The sequence below is a fragment of the Sciurus carolinensis genome, chromosome 13, assembly GCF_902686445.1.
Source record: "Sciurus carolinensis chromosome 13, mSciCar1.2, whole genome shotgun sequence".
Lineage (NCBI taxonomy): Eukaryota > Metazoa > Chordata > Mammalia > Rodentia > Sciuridae > Sciurus > Sciurus carolinensis.
The window spans coordinates 40,195,640-40,216,521 of record NC_062225.1 but is presented as its reverse complement, the minus strand read 5'-3'; the positions used below and the strand labels follow the sequence as shown (position 1 = coordinate 40,216,521).

At 38.0% G+C, this 20,882-nt stretch overlaps 1 long non-coding RNA gene across 1 annotated transcript in view; it reads left to right on the top strand.

Annotated features, from left to right (window-relative positions):
- The window catches only part of LOC124962979 (uncharacterized), a 35,369-nt gene extending 15,826 nt beyond the window's left edge, over positions 1-19,543 (top strand). The window contains exons 2-3 of the long non-coding RNA XR_007104624.1: positions 6,994-7,052; positions 18,925-19,543. This is a non-coding gene — a long non-coding RNA (uncharacterized LOC124962979). The remainder of the gene's footprint in view (positions 1-6,993; positions 7,053-18,924) is intronic.
- Positions 19,544-20,882: the final 1,339 nt, after the last annotated feature.

Below are 20,882 nucleotides of genomic sequence, written 5' to 3'. Positions count from 1 at the left end.
AAAAAAAAAAAAAAAGCAGGGGTGGATGGGGTAAGGGGTTACTGGGATGTAGCAGAGCACTTGCTGATCCTGCCCAAGGCCCTGGGTTCAATCCCCTACAACAACAACAACAAAAAAAACTACCTCACCTTCTTCTTTTTTTTTTTATTTGTTTTTATTAATTTTTTTTTTTAGTTTAGATGATACGATACTTTATTTTATTTATTTATTTTTATGTGGTGCTAAGGATCAAACCCAGTGCCTCACAGGTACTAGGCAAGTGCTCTACCACTGACCTACAACCCCAGCCTCCACCTCACCTTCTTGGTGAGGCATTTTTGACACCCATATTTCTCATTGCAGCACCATGCTTTGTATGCTTTACACCTTAGTTTTTTATTATTATCTCACCCACGGTGTATTACATACTTATTGTCTGTCTTTCCCCATATGAATGCACACCAAGGTAGGGAGTTGTTTTCTTATGTTTAACACTTTACCCCCAACACCTGGACCATGCTTGATGCAAGATGCTCAATAAATACTGCCTGAAATAATGAATAAACAATAAAGACATACTGGCTCTTCTGAATATAAACTACTTTCTTCCATAGATTAGTCTAGTGACTTGAAAACAACTTGCTAATGATATTATAGGGCTCAAGATTTTGACAAATCACTATTCATTCATAAGATTTGTGATAAAGATGATAGTCTTTTCAGTACAGGGAACCAAACCCAGGGCATGCTAGGCAAACACTCTATATACAATTGGAATATTTGATGTAATAACCACTTGAAATTATTTTTAAAATATGCAATTCTATAAGTAGAACTGTCAAGACAGAAGAGTCAAACATTTATAGAAACAAATTTTTTCACTTAAAACTTCTCTAGAAAAAGGAAAATTCATATAAAATTTCTCTAAGAAAATTATGAATAATTTAAAAGCCATACCTTTCCAGAAAAACAAAATATAGAGTGGAATTGGAACTAATCTGATCAGTGGCCTGAGAATTATATGCATTTAGGTATCCAAGGAAAGTTAAAGGGCTGGGGAGATAGCTCAGTCGATAGAGTGCTTGCCTTGTAAGCATAAGGCCCTGGGTTCGATCCCCAGCACCCAAAAAAAAAAAACAAGGAAAGTTAAAGCCTCTCAAGGGATTTCCACAAGAACCCCTTTATACCTGATTGCTATGGTATATGTGACTTAACACCTGTCATTGCTCAGAAAGAACTTCCTAAGCAGTATGAATACAAATTCTTACTCCACTATTTAAGTGTAAATAGAGAAAAAATATCAAACAGTGTGGGAATATTTTACAAGCAAAATAGACAAAACAATACTGAGCATTGTGAAACCAGGAAAACTTCACAACATATTCAAATAAAAGATTAGTATAACAATGAATTGCAATTACATAATGACTTTCCTGGGATACCTAAATGTGTTATAAAGATCATTTAATTCTCAAGCTACTAATCATTTGGGTTCCTGCTCCACCAAGCAATAAAATATCTGCATTTTCTATTCTTATTTTTTTACTTCTGTGAATTCCTGAGCTATAGTAAATAAATCAACAACAACAACAACAAGCTCTCAATCTGAATCGCATTTCAATTTGGAAGTCTTACTTCCAAAAATCTAACTTTAGATTTAGAACCACATATTTCTCTTCTATACTTTCATTTATTAGCTTTTAAGGCTCTATATAATATAAAAATAATAAAAGAAGGAGAACATTGAAATCAGACTTTTGGAATAGTTGAGTAAAAGAAGGTCCAAAAGGCTGAGAAAAATAACATTTCAATGTCAATTTCCAGGGGGCTGGGGCTTGTAGCTCAGTGACAGAGCGCTTGTCTCGCACATCTAAGGCACTGGGTTCAGTCCTCAGTGCCACATAAAAATAAACAAATAAAATAAGGGCATTCTGTCTATCTACAACTACAAAAAATTAAAATAAAAAAAAGTCAATTTCCAATCAGAAACCAGGTTTAAGGACTTTTGGTCCGGTGTTCTTTGTCCCACACTCCACTGAGAGAATGCTACCTCAACAAATTACTGAAAAAGTAGAAAACTATATTTGGTGAACATTCACATTATTTGACTCCAAAAATTATCAGGGTCCTTTCCCAACTCCCAAGGAAAAGTTAGGACTTTCAATAAAATGTGATATATGAAGCATCTCATCATTTGTTAAAAAAAAATCTTGTAGGGAAGATTTTGCTTGCTAACAAGGATTTAATAACTCAGGAAATAATGATGTAGATTAATTTGGTATTTTAAGTCCTCTTTACTAGTTCTCAAATCCAAGTGACAGTTCCCATATTTGGTTGCAAGAATCCAGTTTTTTAGAAAATGTATAGCTTATTTTCATGAATTTCTCCTTTATAAATATGTAAAAGCCTATTTCTATTCTTCTAAGTTTATCTCAACTTATTTTGCAAATCAGTATGCATAGCAAAATTTAAAAAAAAAGATAAAATGAGAGGCTGGGGTTGTAGTTCAGTGGTGAAGCACTTGCCTAGTACATGTGAGGCACTGAGTTCAATTTTCAGTACCACATAAAAATAAATAAACGTATTGTGTCTGTCTATAACTAAAAATATTTTTTAAAAAAAGAGGTAAAATGAGCTTAAGAGACACATTTATAAAGCCTAAGTATTTCTATATCTATAACAAATGGAAGGTCAGACTACTGTCAGGATTTTCCCCCCACAAATCTCTATAAGAAGCATATATCAAATCAGTGAGCAAACAAAAAGCTTGTATAAATGGCTTTGTCTTTATGATTAAGTTGGCTCACTGCTTCGTGCCAATGAGTGCTGCTTCCATTCCAGGATGTCAGCACATATCTCTGGCTAATGGCATCTGAGAGGGAAATGCTCTCTGCTCTGACCAACTTATTCTTTACTGTCTTCCTAAAAATATCTGATTTTTGCCCCAGTGTCTTAGAGACTACTTCAATCACTCACTACTTACCCCCAGAATAAGGCAAATTTTTGTCAAAATCATGATTCCTCTTAATAGTGGAATCAGCATTCTGATTCTGACTCTAAATCTCTTATCATAATGAAGAGTTAGAAAAAACGTTCCTGCAGTAGTATTCCTTACCCCTCTGGCACACATTCTCATTCTCAAATAGAAATCCAGAATATCTGATGAATATTTATCAAGGACTTTCTGGGTCCTACATACCAGCTGTAAGCAAGACTGATTCAGTTCATGTTCCTAGGGAACTCACAAACTGAGATGAGAGACATTAAAACAATTATAGGAATTGTTTGACAGCCGTAGGATATGTGTCATGGAAAGGTAACAGTGATGAAAGCTTCTAAGGATGAGTGTAATTTCATGTAGGTGAATGGAGAACACTTGCCCAAAGAAGCAGCATTTAAATTGAAGAAAGAACAGTTGGCAAGGGAAGAGGGTAGTAGTGATACAGAGTCCCAGGCAGAGGAAACCACTCCCAGAAAGTGGTTTTGAGGCATGAGGGAGCTCGGTGAGCAGAGGGAACAGGGAAAGGACAAGTGTGACCAGCATGTAAGGAGACAAGTAGACCCAAACCAGACCACAGGGGAGCTTTAGATCATATTGAAGTTTGAACTTTATTATAAGATATAATAGGGCTTTGGGCAAGATGTCACGAGCATGTTTTTTAAAAGATCAATTAGACCACTCTGTGGAGAATGAATCAATGAGGGTGACCATGAGAAATTGTGGCACCAGCAGTTAAGAGTATCCAAGTGGTCTAGATGTTAGACCAAAGTGGTGTCAGCAAAAACTAAGAGTTGTAGACAAATGTCTCAGCTTGAGCTGCCATAACAAACTACCATAATATGAGTGACTTAAACAATAGAAATTTATTTTTCATCGTTCTAAAGGCTGAAAGTCTGAGATCAGTGTTTCAGCATGGTCTGTTTTTGCAAAGGCTCAATTCCTGGCTTATAGGTGCCAAATGATAACCAACATGAAAGAGGAACCTCAGTTCTACAACTGTAAGGTCTCAAATTGCACCAATAACCAGTGAGCTTTGGAAGAGGATTCTGAGCCCAAGATTAGATCACAGTCACTCCTGACACCTTGATTTCAGTTCAGTGAGATTCTGAGCAGATATCTGACAGAGGTAATCTGTTCCCATACTACTGACTCCTAGAAACTGAGAGAATAAATTTGTGTTCTTTAAGATACTAAGTTTGTGATAATTTGCTACGCAGCAATAGAACAATAATACATAAAATCAACATACAAAAATTTAATTTTTTAATTTACTAGCAACAAAAAATTTTAAAAACTTTAAGTTGCCAGTTACAATTACAAAAAATACTAAATACCTATAAAATAAACCCAATGAAAGAGTGCAAGATTCCTTTATATAGAAACCATAGAACAAGAAATTGAAGACAATCTAAGTAAATGGATATGTATGCTGTGTTTATGGATTGAAAGTGTCAGTGCTATAAATAGGTTACTCTCCCCAAATAAATCTATAGGCTCAATGCAATCCCACTGAAAGTCCCATCTGGTTTTGTGTGTATGTGTGTGGGGACAACTGCAACCTGATTCTAAAATGTACATGAAAATGCATGCAGTCAAAAATAGCCACAATGCTCTTCTTAAAAGGTGGGAAGATTACTTGTCATCAAATTTTCTTATAAAACTACAATATAATATGGCATGGTATTAACATAAAAAAGTGTTAATATGAAGATAGGCAAATAGACTCATCAAAGACAATAGAGAGTTTTGAAACATACCCATGAATGTATAAACACTTGATTTATGAAAAACATGACTGCAGAGCAGTAAAAAAGTATTGGTCTTTTCAAATAAATAGTGATGACTCATAAAACTTGATCCCTACTTTATACTCTGCACAAAAAAAAAATTAAGTCCGTATGAATTGTAGACCTAAATGTTAAAGGGAAAATAATGAAACTTATAGATGATAACATAGAAGGAATATTTTACTCTAGGACACAAAATAACCACCATAAGGGAAAAGTTGGGTGCATTTGAATGCATTAAAATTAGGAATATTTGTTCATCAAATGACAGCATTAAGAGAATGGAAAGGCAAGCCACAGAGTGGGGGAAGTTATTTGCATCACATGCAGCTAAAAAGGATTTATACATTAAATATTTCAGAAGATAAAAGTATTAAGACCTCCTACAAATCAAAAAAGAAAAAATGGGTGATTCAATAAAAAATTCTCCAGACACTCAAATAGGCACTTCATGAAAAAGGATATACATATTGCCAGTAAACATGAAAAGGTATTCAGTCTCATTCATAATTAGGCAAATGCAACATGATACACTGCACATCCACATTTAAAAGACTGAAAATACCAAATGTTGCCTAGAATGAGGAGCAACAAATATAGATTAGAGTAGAAGAGTAAATTAGTACACTTTGGAAAATAACTTGACAGTGTCATCTAAAGCTAAATCTACAGATACTCTATGATCTATCGATTCTCCTTTTAGGAATATAGCCAATAAAAATGCAAGTATAAGTTCACCAAGACATTTACAATAATGTTGAGTGACAGAAGCCAGATACACATTTACATAAATTCAAAAACTGTCAAAACTATGTTGTTAATAGTTCAGAGGACAGAGTATGGTGATTGGGAGGGAGTCAAGAGGGTAATATTTTTTCATCTTGGTGATAATAAATGGATTATCACTTAATGATGACTTTTGACCCAAACATCTGTACTGTGCATATCTTTTCTCTATGTGAGTGAGTGATGTGTCAATAAAAAAGATTTAAGAATAAAACCAAGCTTCCTGTATTCATGGGCTTTATAGTCTCCTGTAGGGATTCCTGTTTTCTTCCACTGGGTGGCTTCAGTCTCAGTTTTCAAGTGAGCTCCTCATCTATAACTTCCCATATTCAAACCAGTAGAAGCCAAGGCATACTTATCTTACAAGCTCAGCAAAGTCCCAGATTGCTTCTCACTGGTTCTGACTGGGTCATACATAGATTCCTGATTCAGTCACCTGGATCAATGTGAGGCCCTAATTGGCCAGCTCTGAATCACAGCCAGGCCCTGAAGTCAAAATCAAATGGGGTCAATTGCATCAGAACACAAAAAAATTAGAATGGAGAAAGATGATTCTTCAGAAGCAAAACAAAACTGTGGCCCCATTTTAGAAGAAGGAATAAATGTGAGCTGAACACACAAGAAATGTCTCTAACAGGTCTCCTGCGAGTGAGAACCCAGATTTGCCATTTCCCTTTAATTCCTTACATACCGTATTACGGATTTGATTTGCTCACCTCCCGCACTGCTATTATAAGTGCAAAGCTCTTCTCTTTTTCAGTCAATACTCTCCCTACTTCACTCCTATTTTTCTGAACTTGAAGTAGCCCCCAAATAATCAATCAATGAATGAAAAATAACAATAACAACAAAAATCCTTGGAGTTTTAAATGTTTGTTTCTGTTGCAAACTACAATGTATCATAAGGATTAAGTTGTTTTGAAAATCAGAACTTGGGCTGGGGTTGTGGCTCAGTGGTGGAAGCACTTATCTAGCATGTGGAGGCACTGAGTTTGATTCTCAGCACCACATATAAATAAATGAATAAAGATCCATCAACAACTAAAAATATATATAATTTTATAAAAATAATATATAATTTTAAAAAATAAACAATTTTTAAAAATCAGACCTTGGAAAATAAGTTTTGTTTCTACCTACCTTTATGTCTCCTTTCAGATGCATCTGGGTCTACCTCCTCTGGTAGGATTTCTTTACCATCCCCTTCCCTGATTGGAGTTATTAAGCTCCTCTGACCCTTAGCTCACTTATACTGTATTGTGATTTTCTGTGTACTTGCCTGTTTTAACCATGGGTTCCTTGAGGGCAGGGCTTTTGCCTTTATCTCTGTATCACCAGTACAAAGTTCAGTGTCTGGGGCATACACGGTGGAGGGTCAATGAATGTTTTCTGAATGAGTGAGTGCTATATGTTCCAGTCACTTTTTTTTTTTTTTTCCAGTCACTTTTAATTGTGATAACACCTGTGAGATAGAGACGCTCAACCTGAAGCTTGGAGAGGTAAGGCAAAGCAGAGTGACTTGCTTAGATCACACTTGGTAAATGGAATCAGGATTCAGGCTCAAATATGATGCTAAACCTGGGCTCCTGACCACTACTTTGGTCAAAAGTGTTCATTTATTTGGAATACATGTTAAACCCTAGGTTGGATACCCTAATTGGATATTTTATCTGCCTTTCTGTAGATGTTTACCTTTCTTTCTTCACAGCCCTGAGCAGACCTGGGCTTTCCTATCTCTTTATTTTTGCTGCATTCCAACAACTCTGCCTGCTAAAATCTTATCCCCTCTTCAATCTCAAATGTCATCTCTTTTAGGAAATGTTCTCTTATCATGTAAGCAAAAGTGACATCTTCCTCCTCTGAAATGTCATGTCATTTATCTCCTGAACCATGAACATGGCATTTATGACATAATGGTTCTGTTCAAGCTACTAGTGGGCTTCTTAGTTTCCATATTGGACTATTGGACTATAGTATGGTTATCTGCATATGGTTGACTTTAAAAAAAAACTGCTGAATGAACTAATGGTGGCAGTGGTACCTTTTTGGTACACCATCCATTTGTCCCACTGACTAGGGCCTAGGACTGTGAAATCATTATTAGATTTGCCTTCCTCCTTCATATCCTGTAGGCTTTGTTCTCTCTCTCTCTTTTTTTTTTTAATATTTTTTAGTTGTAAGTGGACACCGTTATTTTTATTTATTTATTTTTATGTGGTACTGAGGATCAAACTCAGTGCCTCACATGCGCTAGGCAAGTGCTCTACCACTGAGGCATAACCCCAGTCCCTGTGTTCTCTTTTGATAATCAAAGGGATCTGGTACATTCAAAACTACTAAATATCAAGTTGGCAAATTTAAGAAGAGAGGCACCTGTGATAGCTGTTAACAATGTTTTCACAAGTAGTTGGGAAATATGACTTTGTGCACTCTTTCTTTCTTTCTTTTTTTTTTTTTTTTTTTTTCAGTGTAGAAGGACTAGTGAGAAGAATAATAAGGGAATTTATTCCAGGTGTTTTTAGAGCAGAGGTTATCTGATCTGACAGTAAAGCCCCAAATTAACTAGAACCTAATCAGTGGTCATTAATTAGCATCTTCAGTTACACACACATTTAAGGTGGGGATGGGAGAAGAAGAGCAAGGAAGGATTTGCTCTTAGCATAAAGACAATTGATAATGGCAACAAAATAGTATCGAAACAGCAACTAGCCACCCATGTCCTGTTCTCAATAACAGCATGATTTTCAGAAATGAAACAACTCAGAATTCTGAATCATGCAATGAGATCAAAAGATAAAATTGTCACTAGAAAATTCCTTTAACCCACACATGTCATTTCCCATAAATTATGGTGAAGCAGCATTATATTGTAAGACCATAGTGAACCATCTAGCAGTTGTGGGTAGGTAGGAATGTATAATATTCTTAAAAAAAAAAAAAAAACTTTGCAAAGTTGTTTAAGGAATTAATTATATTGTAGAACTAAACTAACTACAAGTGTAAGAGTATTTTTAAAAAGAGACTGGACTCCTTAACATGCAATTGAAGCAGAAGATTCTGGTGTGCCTTGTTTTCTGCTAGATTGCAGGCTTCCTCAAAGATCAGGTTTCAAGTTTCACTGCAGCAACTGACTCTAAGTGATTATTTAGCCTGCAAAAAGAGAAAGAGTATTAAGGGGTATGATTGAGGTATTGAAGATTGCAATTACAGAAGGCTCATGAAAATTGATTTGTTCTTCCATTTTATCTGGTTGAACAATACAGGAATAAGATAATTTAAAATAAATTTTAATATTAATGCGAATAACAGAGAAATATGATTTAATGTGGCATTTTATTATTTACAATGACAAAGAGGTCATGGAGAAAAAAACTGACATAAGATATATGGTTTTTTGTTTTTTTGTCCTGTTTTGTTTTGTTTTTGGTACTGGGATTGAACCCAGGGGTGCTTAACTACTGACTCACATCCCCAGCCCTTTTTTTATATTTTATTTAGAGACAGGGTCTCTTTAAGTTGCTTAGGGCCTCACTAAGTTGCTGAGTCTGGCTTTGAACTTGTGATCCTCCTGCTTCATCCTCCTGAGTTGCTGGGATTACAGGCATGCACCACCATGCCCAGCTTAAGATTTGATTTTAACTGAGTAATCACACATTTTAGCATTTAATGACAAATTCGCATAATTAATTTTCAGGTGATTAGAACCCAAGATCTTTTTTGGGCTAACACTCAAGATTCTGCTGGAAGAATGTAATGGCTTTAGAATAAATAAGGCTATAAGCAAATTAGCATGTTGAACAAAGTGACTGATCCGTCAGCTAACATACAAATAATAAATGATGATGCTGATGGATAATAGCTGATATGTTTATAGTGATTTCCCCTATTTCTGTATTATTTATAAGAAAAATTCTCTTAAGTTTCATTTTGTTTTGTTGTGTTTTTCTCCTTTGGTTGGATTGCTTTCCCTGGACTCTTCCCACCTTTCCATGATCAAAGTTGACTCTTCAAAATGCAGTTTAATCCTGGCAGCAATCTCTGACCTCACTACCAAGAAAAAGTGGTCTAGGCTGGGGTTATGCCTCAGTGGTAGAGCACTTGCCTAGTGCATGTGAGGCACTGGGTTTGATCCTCAGCACTACATAAAAATAAATAAAGCTAATTGTGTCTATCTACAACTAAAAAAAAATTTTAAAAAGAAGCAGTCTTTTATACTTTTCATGCAGAACTAGTCATTTTCTGCTGTGTAATATGGATGTATACTGTTGTGGTTAGTTTCCCTACTAGATCTTGTGCAAAAGATTTATGATTTATCTCTGCATTCTACACATGAGGGTCTTTAGGGTTTTTTTTAAAAATATGTTTGTGCTTTAAAAATATTTATACACAAGAAGTTGCATTTTTTAGTATATAGCATTATACCGTTTGACAAATGTGCAGAATCACATAACCAAGGGACAGAAAGTACCATCACCCAAGAAATTCCCTCATTCCATCTGTTTATTAGCCTATCCCCTCACCTCTGACCCAGTGGCAACCATCAATCTTTTTCCTGTCTTTCTAGAATGTCATATAAATGAAATTAGATAGTATATAGTTCTAGTCTGGCTTTTTTCACTTAGCATAATGCATTTGAGACTCTTGATATTGTTATATGTATCAATAGTTAATTTCTTTTCATTGCTGATAGAGTTCATGGCATGGAGGTACAGGGAGATTTAGATTATTCCCTGGCTTGGGATATTATTTAAAAAACATATTGTTGTACAGGGAATTGTACCCAGGGGCACTCGACCACTGAGCCACATCCCCAGTCTTTTTATTACTTTTATTTTTTAAATTTTGAGACAGGGTCTTGCTGATTTTCTGAGATTTGCTTTGAACTTGGAATCCTCCTGCCTGGGTCTCCTGAGTCACTAGGATTACAGGTGTGTCCCACAAGGCCTGGCTGGTTCAGGATATTATGAACACATGCATATTCAGATATTTGTATGAACATAGACTTTCATTTTTCTTAGGTAAATTCCTAGGAGTACAATTATTTGGTCATATGGTGAATGTGTATTTAACTCCATTAAAACTGCCAACTGTTTTGCAATGTGGCTGTACCATTTTGCATCCCATCAATAATGTATGAGAACTGCTCTGTACCTTTACAATCACCTGTTAGTGTAATTTTTGTTTAAAAAGCCACTCCGGGAGCTGGGGAGATAGCTCAGTTGGTAGAGTGCTCACCTCACAAGCACAAGGCCGTGGGTCCGCTCCCCAGCTCAGCAAAAAAAAAAAAGCCACTCTAGGTCTCTAGGTCATAATATCCAACCCAATAAACAAAGCACATGATTATGAAGCAGAGCACTAGGAATAAAGACCAGAAGCTTCCAAACAAAAGAAAATGATTATATTGAAAGAGTGGGAAAACAGTAACTTCAGGTTTCTCAAGTGTCACAGAATTCTAGAGGGCAACATTCTGAAGTGAAATTATGTTTAGCTAAGAATTCTATATCCAGCCAAATCACTAATAAAATATATACATTTTCAGAGATTCAAAGACTCAAAATATTACCTTTACATACCCTTTCTTAGGAAATTACTATTTCAAGAATATGTGAGAATAAACCAAGAAAGAAGATGGGGTCCAAGAAATGGGGGAGTCACATAGAAGGTGGTGAGGGAAATTCTTTAATGACAACCACGTCCCAAGCCTAGGGAGACACCAGTCCTGATTAGGTCAAGAGGACAGAAAGGGTCTAGAGATATAGCTCTTGCCAAGGTAGGACCTGGGTTAGATTTTCAACACAGTAAAAATGGGACAGGGGCTGAAGCATGAGAATCCCAAGTTCAAAGTCAACCTCAGCAATTTAGCAAGACCCTGTCTCAAAATAAAAAATAAAAGGTGCTGGGGATGTGACTCAGTGGTTGAGTACCTCTGAGTACCTGGTACCAAAGGGGAAAAAAATTAAATAAATAAAAAAGAAAAAAAGGAGGTAGGGGAGACAGAGGGTATGGGAGTCCTGAGTTGGGGGAATAGAACTGTTAGTTTTGTGTTTCAAGATTTGGATAAAATATTGTTAGCCCTTTGATGTTTAGAAAACTTGTCATAATTATATAAATATTAACTACCAAATTAATCAAAACATTGTTGCCCGATGATGTTTTTGCCAAAAATTCCTGCCATGTGACACAAAAAGATTATGATAAAACTATAGTGAGAGGATGTGGGGAAGTGAAGTAGAGGTGGAGACTGACTGAAAGAGCTACAACCTCAACTACCATAACAGGATGTCAACAGACAATATCTTTTTTTGGAGGGGTACTGGGGGCTGAACTCAGGGACACTCAACCACTGAGCCACATCCTCAGTCCTTTTTTTGTGTTTTATTTTAGAGACAGGTTCTCACTGAATTGCTTAGGGCTCACTAAGTTGCTGAGTCTGGCTTTGAACTCATGATCCTCCTGCCTGAGCCTCCCAAACTGCTGGGATTTCAGGCATGTGCCACTGTGTCTGGCGGCAATATCATAAATTGATAAATCAAGAAAAGATTGAATGAGCAAATTATTTAAACTCAAAGAGATAAAATAGTAGGTATAACGACTAAAACTTTTGTGGAAGTGGCAGAGTAGAAAGAAGTATGGGTAAGAGATGGAGCAGAGGCTAGATGGTTTTTAGAATAATTTAAAATACTATGTGTATATATTGTTTTAATAAAAAATTCTAAATATTTGCTTATACTTTTTCAGATAGAATTGGGATTGCTGGATCTAAAGATCTAACTTTTTTTTAAAGTTTTTTGTTAAATAATGTAAAATCATCTTCCTGAAGTTGTAACTATTTACAGTCTCACCAGCAGTATGACAGTACCCATTTCTTTACATCTTTGCTAACGTAGGTTATTTTACAAACCTACTAGGCTAGGCAAGAAGAAAAAGTTTCTCACTATTATTTCAAGTAGTCCTTTGAGTAGGTCCTACTTGTAGCTGAGGATAAGTGGCATTTTCTGTTTTCTCTCTATTGATTAAAACTTCATGGAATTACAAATCTTCTTTATAAACACACGTACTAAGATCTAGATTCTGGACCTAAAGGGATTGAAAAATTGCCTTCAGCATGAAGTAACAGAAAACATAACATATCCCAAATTGAATTATTTATCCACTTGCCCAAATGAGTGCCTCATGACTTCCTATTTCTATTAATGCCCCTAGTAATGTTTGATACTTTTCTCCATATTTAGTCGAATTAGTTAAATTTGACCCTTTTTTGATTTCCATGCCCATCTCTGCCTACTCCTATCTTTCAAGTGTTGATTTTGTTTTCAGGAAAATTTTGAGAGATATTTCCAAATTATTCTTCTAAACAATTTTATATAAACATATTTCTACCAATAGTATAGGAGAATGACTGCATCCTTGAACTGTCAACAAAGCTTGGTATTAATTAGGTGTTGATTAACTTTTTAATCTTTAGCAATATAAGAGGTAAAAAATGGATGGCACTTCATTGTTATTTTCATTTGTTTTGCATATGCACTCCAACAGAGTATGATTGGTTCTTAGTGCCAGGCTATATACCCTGAGTCAATTAACTAAAAGTCTTTTGGGTAGAGGGGTGGAAACCATGTATTAGCATTTTAAAAAAAGTTTTCCATGATTCCATTGTTCATCCATCAGTGTTAGGTCATGTGGATGGGCTCAGTGCCCAGGGATGAGCAATGCCAGCATTTCACTCCTTGGCCTTTATAGTGAAGGCAGGGAGTTAAGAGGGCTGAAGCCAACATCATATTTTTCATTTATGACTCCTGGTATTTATGCCTTCTCCACCCTAAGACTAAAAATTCACTAATAGTTTGTTTTTTCTCTTAAATTTTACGATAAAAAGATTCACATACAAAAAAGTAGAGAGAACAGAATAATAAACTTTCATCTATTTATCACACACCTAATTATTTTTTTCAGAATTTTTAAAGAAAATCCAGAGTATCATATCATTTCACTCTTTAATACTTTAGTGTGTTTTTTCTGAAAGATAAAGACTTTTTATTGGCATATAATTAATACATTAAAATAGATGGTCTAATGCTGGGTGCAGTGGTGCACACCTGTAATCCCTGCAGCTCAGAAGGTTGAGGCAGGAGTATCGTGAGTTCAAAGTCATCCTCAGCAACTTGGAAAGGCCTAAGCAACTCAGCAAGACCCTGTCTTTAAATAAAATGTAAAAAGGGTGGGGATGTGACTCAGTGGTTAAGCGCTCCTGGGTTCAATCTCCTGTATCAAAAATAAACAGATAAATAACTGGCCCAATTCATGTAACCACACTCATCAAGAATTACAACATTAACTAAAAAGCTTCTTTACAGCAAAAGAAACAATCAAGAATACAAAACGAGAGCCTACAGAATGGGAGAAAATCTTTGCCACCTGTACCTCAGAACGTTAATTTCCAGGATACATAAAGAACTGAAAAAACTTAACACCAAAAGCCAAATAACCCAATTAATAAATGGGCAAAGGAGCTGAATAGGCACTTCATAGAAGAAATACAAATGGTCAAAAAATATATGAAAAAATGTTCAATATCTCTAACAATTAGGGAAATGCAATTAAAACTATACTGAGATTTCATCTCACTCCAGTCAGAATGGCAACTATCAAGAATACAAGCAAAAATAAATGTTGGCAAGGATGTGGGGAAAAAGGTACACTCATACATTGCTGGTGGGACTGCAAATGGGTGCAACCATTCTGGAAAACAGTATGGATATTCCTTAGAAAACTTGGAATGGAACCACCATTTGACCCAGTTATCCCACTCCTTGGCATATACCCAAAAGACTTAAAATCAGCAGACTACAGTGATGCAGCCACATCAATGTTTACAGCATCTCAATTCACAATAGTCAAGCTATGGAACCAACCTAGGTGCCCTTCAACAGATGAATAGATAAAGAAAATGTGTCACATATACATGATGGAATATTACTCACCCATAAAGAAGAGTGAAATTATGGCATTTGCCAGTAAATGGATGGGATTGGAGACTATTGTGCTAAGTGAAATAAGTCAATCCCAAAAAACCAAAGGCTGAATGTTCTTTCTGATATGAAGACCTTATACACAATAAGTGTGTGTGGTAGGGGGGGATAAAAGTTAATTGGATTAGACAAAGGGGAATGAAGGGAAGAGAGGGGTTGGGAATAGAAAAGATAGTTGAATGAATCAGACATAAGTTTCCTGTGTTCATATATGAATACACAATCAGTGTAACTCCACATCATATAAAACCACAAGAATGGGATCCTAATTAGAATTGAGTTGTACCTATGTATGTATAATGTGTCAAAATACACTCTGCTGTCATGTATGTCTAAAAAGAATAAGTAGAAAAATAATGTGAAAAAAATCATGTTACCAATACTCCCCCTTTTGTCCTTTCCAAGTCACTATCAAAGTTAAGTACTCTCTCTACTTCTATCAGCTTGAATTAGGTTTGCCTGGTTTTGAACTTTATATACATAGAATTACTTCACAACTTACATATATGAATAGTATATAGTTTGGTGTCAGATTCACTTTACTCAACATTATTCTAGTAAGATTTATCCATATCACCATGTGTAGCAGTAATTTTACTCTGGTATATGGGTTATTTACATACTATAGAGAATTTATACATTATTTCTTATTGTATGAATATTCCAAAAGTTTTCAGTTGTAACATTGATAGTTGGATTATTTCCATTTTTTTGCCTATTGCAAATAGTACTGCTACACATATCTGCACATATATCTGCATATCTGTTCTATATATACCTAGAAATTGCAGTTGGATCATAGGGTATGCCTATGTTCAGTTTTAGCAAGTTTCTGTTAGTTCTCTAAAATGGTGGTACCAAGTACAACCCCACAAGCAGTGTATGAGAGATACAACCAGACCACATCATCATCATCATCAACAACACTTGACGTGATCAATTGTTGCGAATTGGGTTTCTGGCAAATAGGCTGTAGGGCAGGCCCAAAGTGGCTATAGTTAAGCTTCTCACTGAGGCCTCCAACAGACTATGTTTTTAGTAGTATCCAAGGTCATGAACACCCTGATTCAGTGTATGTACTCAAGGTCATAAACATTTGCTAGTAAGCATGTTCCCACTTATGTAACCTGTTGGTAATATGTCTTCTTTGGCCTGCACATAAAAAAAGCTCATGGAAGAACTCAGGGAGCAAAATGGGGCTGGCGAGGATCTACTACTGCCTCCAAATAAAGAATGTCTGCTATCCCAACTGTGCCTCAAATCTTTCAACTGCCTTGCTTCCTGGGCCTGAGCCACAATTGCCACAGGACAACAGGCCTAGTCAATGGGATTTTCTGCAAGTGACAGGTGCCTCAACCCTGCTAGATGGAGGTGGAGGGGAGGGACCTGTGAACACCACGCAGCTGTGCCATGGTCCTATTAGTATGAACTTCTGTAGAGAGTTGGAATATGGTGGATGGGTTCCCTGTGAGCATAGAGAAGGCTTTACATGCTGTTAGCTCCTATCTATGAAAGTGTGCACTCACTATGCAATAGGACAAGAGGGTCGAATTTTTCTGATTGACCTACAAATGAACATGGACCTGGTGAGGTGGGCTGTGAATTGAGCAGTGAAGCCCAGGCACTGGCCCACAGTCAGTGAGAAAGGTGGCAGTGGCGGTATAGACTGGATGGAGAAAGAGGCTGAGGAGCCACGCACATGGCCCTCGGGATGAATGTTTCTTATAACTCTGAAAGAAAAAAAAAAGAAAAAGAAAAGAAAAGAAAAAAGGAAGAAAAACCTGTGCAGCTTTAGGAGAGATGAGGGAGTTCTAAGTTAAGAAAGAGGCCTTGGAAGTCAGAGTACAGTCACTAGAGGAGGATCTCCGTACCTTAAAAATAGTAGTGCAGAGGCCTCTCCTATAGTCCTAATGAAGTCTGAGGAGGAGGGGGGAGGGGGAGGAGGAAAAGGAGGGGAGAGGGGGAGGAGGATTAACACCTGAAAGCTCAGCCAGTGATAAAGCAGAAAATGAAAGAGCAGCAGCTGCTGGCTCAATAGACAGCTGCCAGTAGGGCTGGGCCAGGTAACTAAGTTCACCATGTTCTGCCTGTCAAGCAGAGTTGGTGGACTTGTGAAAATAATTTGGACAAAGGCCAAGAAAGCCCCTGGCCACTTTATTGTTATGCCTGTGAGATTTACGGGTGCCAGGAGCTGACACGGGTGTAAGACATCCTATGTGCCTCATGTTATTGACCCTGCACAACCTTGCGACTCAGATGTGTTAGGAGCTGGCTGGGGACAAGAGACCTCAGGAGATTCTAGGGTTTGTTATCTATGTAGGTGAACGATAAACAAACCCATACCTTGGAAATGAGGCGAGTATATTGTTCAGTGTTTGGCACTGATAACTCCAGTTGTATAGAGCTGGCTGTGTGAAGACACTGTCTGGTTTGATATTGGTAAAAGACAAAATAGCCAGTGGGCTGAGCTAAATGGCAATAGCAAATGAGGTATCCCCACTGTGATATGCAGGACAGTTGTGTTGTGTATTGGGGGCAAGTTCTGTGGCAAGAGCTCTGGAAGCCAGGCCACCAGGAATAGGTGAATATAGGGCAGGTTACTGACCATGCATGCCCCAAAAGCCCAGGAAATGATGAAACAGATCCTTTGGCTAGGGTGTGGTGGTTAGAGTGGGTACCTCCCACCAACCTGGTGGCTTGGTTACACCACTGCCCACAGCATGCAGGTGTGAAAACTATGTGGGATGGAGTCAAACAATGGGGTCTGGGTTTAACATGGAATGTTCTGGTAGATGCCTGCCAGGCGTGTGTGGTTTGTACTCAGGAGTATCCACACCCTGATGCCTTGGAGCCATGGATGGCCAGGTAATGCATGGATGTGTCCCCTTCACACAATGGCAGTTTGACATTGGCCCTATATTGCAGAGGGGACCATGTTTGTCCTGACAGCAACTGATACTGTAGGAGTTCAGGTAGGAGTTCAGGATGCCAAGACATGGAGGCAGGGTTTAGAAAGATGCTACTGGAGGACAAGACAGAGAGGAATCCTGTCCCTGTTTTCCATAAGTCCCATTACCATGACAATTCCCACACATTTAAAATACAGTTCAGTATTTTAAAATGACCAATGGGGGTGAATTGGGGAGTATTCTAATTAGGTTTTTCTAAAGTAACCAATGGGGAAAATTGGACAATATTCTAATCAGGTATCATAGGGTAACAAGTGGGAGGAAATGGGGTAAGGTCTTCAATCAGTTCCGTTTAGGGAAGAGAATGCCTCACAGCCCAGACTATAAGACACTAATTTCAGACATAGGGCCTTGAACCTCTCTCTTGCTCAGCCCATTATGCTCTATTTAATGGAGTGCTACCATCACCTTCAATAAATCTGTACTTTGCCTGTTACTTGTGCATGTGTTTCTCAATTCTTTGTTCAGGACATCAAGGACCTGGACCCCAACTGGACATCCTGACAATAATAATATGTCTACAGGCTTGTTGTTTGCCTGGCCCAGTTGTCAGGCAAATCAGCACACTGCGATTCATACCCTGACAGTGTTAACAACCTTGTCCTGCCAGCCCACCATAATAGAGAGTGATCAAGGCACCCATTTCATGGGTCAAGATGTGCAGCCAAAGGCAACTCAGTTACGGATTCCACAGAAGCTGCATGTCCCATATCACCCATTGGCTGCAGGCATGATAGACAGATACAATGGCCTGCTTAAGCAAGGACTTAAGGTTGCAGGCAACCCGCTTTCTATGAAGGGGTGGGCATAGCATCTGTGGGTAGTTCTGAGAGCCCTGAATGAACATCCCCAATGAGGGGGATCATCTCCTATGGAGGCTTTGTTGCACTGCAGAGCAGTCTTAATACAGGTCCAGGGGACAACAAAGGATGTTGTACTTAAGTCTGGGTTTAGGAAACAAGGGATGTTCTTTTGCTTGCTCCCAAAGAATTGAATATAGGGAAAACTGTGGATTAGATTTGGTCCTGGACAATAAAGGCTCTCCACCTTTGTTGGGTAACCCTGTTATACCCATGGAGAAAAGGTTTGAAACATGATCTACTTGTGATAAAGTGGGTGACTAGTGAAAGCTCTGGATCCTACCAATAATATTTGTTATTTCCCTTTAGCCAATTATGAGTTCTCCAGTGCTGATACACACAGAGCCTGCTGAAGTGTAGGACCAAGCTGTATGAGTGTGGTTTCACTGCCCAGGGAAGCTGCCACAGGTGGCCACTGTGCTTTCCTGGGATTCAAAGCTGGCATGTATTCCCCTGGATGGACAAGATTTACCCATACTAGTGCCTGTAACTGCTTTGTTCTTTTATTTATAGGTGTGTCCTTGCAAATACCATTGTGAACTGGGCACACACCTACACCAGAGTATAAACACCTCTTCCTGCTGGGTGTGCACCAAAGTGCCTATGAGTTTTGCTGCTGGACTGCCCTAGTGAATCCAGACTACATCCATGGGCAATTGGACATGGCTGAGAAAGGCATTCATTACCACTTCAATATGGGATTAAATTGGCAATGGTTTTTGGTAATCCTAGGTGGCGGGGCTTGTTTTCTGTTTGTGTGTTATTACAGTTTATACTGTTGTTGTGGCCTGTAAATGTAGAGCTCTGCCTTCCTCACTGAAGGATCATTGCTGAAGACCTCGATCATGTAGATTGTTTGGCAAGGAATCCTAAAAGGATGGGTTGTTGAGCAGGCCCAAGAGAGCTATAGTTAGGCTCCCTCCCCGAGGCTTCTGGCCAGTTATATTTTAGTATGTAGTCAAGGTTATGAACGCTTGGATTCAGAATATGTACTCAAGATCAAAAACATTTGCTTATGAGCATGTGCCCACTTATGTAACCTGTTGGCAATGAGCCTTCTTTGTCTGGCCTACACATAAAAAAGACCTATGAACGGACTCGGGGAGCAAGATGGGACTGGTGAGGGGCGACTTCCACCTCCAAATAAAGAATGTGTGCTATCCCAACTGTGCCTTGCATCTTTTTTCAACTGCTGTAGCCCTGGACCTTGCTTCCTGGGCCTGCAGGACATAGACGCTGAGAAAGAGATCATAATGTAGGCAGTTTATTGGGAGGTGCTCTTGGGATCAACACCTGTTGAAGGGAAGAGACAGAGGCAAAAATGGATGGAAGGAGATGCAGGGCTATGATACATTTTTAACCAGTTCTTCAGGGGAGCTCCTGGGGAGTCCATGCTTTTGGAACCTTGCAAAGCTTCCACCCTGGTATGCTGTTCTATCTACGAGATCGCCAGAAGCAGATGACGGAGGGTAGTGAAAATCAGTCAGTCAAGTCATTTTGCCTCCTGGTTGTTTGGGGCCACGTCTGTGGCAGAAACTCTCTGGTGGGTGTTAACATGCAACTTTCATACCCACTTTGTATTTCCTCTCACATGGCCACCCTACCCTAGAAAAACTTGCCCCTATCTACAGCATTTTGTCTTCCAGGCCCAGACCAGCTGGCCAAACCCTTGCCACTGCTTATAATTCTGTTCATATGCTAACCTGGGGCCACTTTTCTTTCCATGCAAAAAGTGGATGACTAGTACAGTGAAGCACCTCGGTGGTTCTCGATGCCAGGCTACATACCCAGGTTGATTACATGAAAACTTTTGGATGAATAGAAACCAGGTATCAGTGTTTTTATTTGTTTTTAAGATTTCTAGGTGACACCATAGTTCATCCAAGGCTAAGAGATGCACTTCAACAGATAAATGGATAAAGAAACTGTGGTATATATACACAGTGGAATATTACTCAGCCATAAAGAAGAATGTTATGGCATTTGCCAGTAAATGGATGAAATTGGAGAATATCATGCTAAGTGAAATAAGCCAATCCCAAAAAACCAAAGGCTGAATGTTTTCCCTGATAAGTGGATGATGATATATAATGAGGGTGAAGGGGTAGTGGGGTGAGAGAAGAATGGAGGAACTTTAGATTACATAGAGGGAAATGAGAGGGAGTAGGGGCAGGGATATGAAAGACGGTGGAATGAGACAGACATCATTACCCTATGTACATGTATGATTACACAAATGGTATGAATCTACATCATGCATAACCATAGAAACAAAAAGTTGTACCCCATTTGTGTACAATGAAACAAAATGCAGCTGTAAAAAAATAAAATAAAATAAAAAAGAACGGTTCAGTTATTTTATGGTTCTAAAACTTGGTTGTAAATTAGAATCAACTTGTCAACTTATTTAAAATGCAGATTCTTAAGCCCCACTTCCAGAGATTCTGATTCAGAGGACCGTGTCAAGGCCC